A 1,002-nucleotide genomic window follows, 5' to 3' on the forward strand; every position below is an offset into this window, starting at 1 on the left:
AGAGATTAAGTTGTTAGAAGGCTCTAATATTTTAGTTTGCTATTTTAGACTTAATTACCTTTCCAACAAGCTATCACACGCTCCATAAAGTTCTTATTTGCTCCGGTTATCACCATTTGAAGTTGGACAAGCAAAGCTGCCAGCCAACCTCAAACAGGGCTCCAAACAGCCTCTACCATTTTTGCGATTCTGAACAAACTACTCCACCAATTTCTGTGAAATTTTTATACTGTAAACTAGACACATCAAGCTTAAATTTGACATATCATGGGATAAATTTTACTAAGAATTGAGGGAGAAATAAATTTCCCAAAACCTGTCACCCAACAGCCCCTGCAGCAAGGCATTTTGGACAGTTCACATTCAACCGCCTCTATAGGTCTGCGTACAACTCCAATGGCTACCAAATTATGACACAACATATTTGACATCTCAATCTTCAAAATGGTGTATGGAACATCCCTATTGGACCTTTGTGGAGGGCGATATGCTCTCCCAAAGTTCACCTAAAAATTATCATTTTATATAAAATTCGACGGCATCTCCTTTGTTTATTCAACTTATCCCACTTTATCAAAAGTGTGTTATTATCCTTAAATGGCACCTAATAGACAAGGGTGACATTCAAGGACCAACAATTTCTTGGTACTCTTACAGCCCACGACAATTTATGTCAATTTACTCAACTTACAAACTATTATTTACATTGTTAAAATTAAACCATTTCAATCACATTATCCCATTTGCATGCATTCTTTCAACATACACATAATCATAACTTAAAATAGGCCTATTTTCCTTTCATCATATATCATGCTGCAACATTACACAACGTCCAATATTTACAAATTACAATTCTCCAATGAAAAACATAATACAATAAGTCCTCCAAGATACAATAAAATAAACCTCAAAATACAACATGATAAATATACAACTAGACTTAGGCAAAATATGGCGTGAACAAATATGACAATATGCATAATCCTAAATCAATCTACA

Source organism: Gastrolobium bilobum, unplaced genomic scaffold, assembly GCF_033153095.1.
Source record: "Gastrolobium bilobum isolate Gb01-03AN ecotype WA unplaced genomic scaffold, APGP_CSIRO_Gbil_v1 utg6975, whole genome shotgun sequence".
Classification (NCBI taxonomy): domain Eukaryota; kingdom Viridiplantae; phylum Streptophyta; class Magnoliopsida; order Fabales; family Fabaceae; genus Gastrolobium; species Gastrolobium bilobum.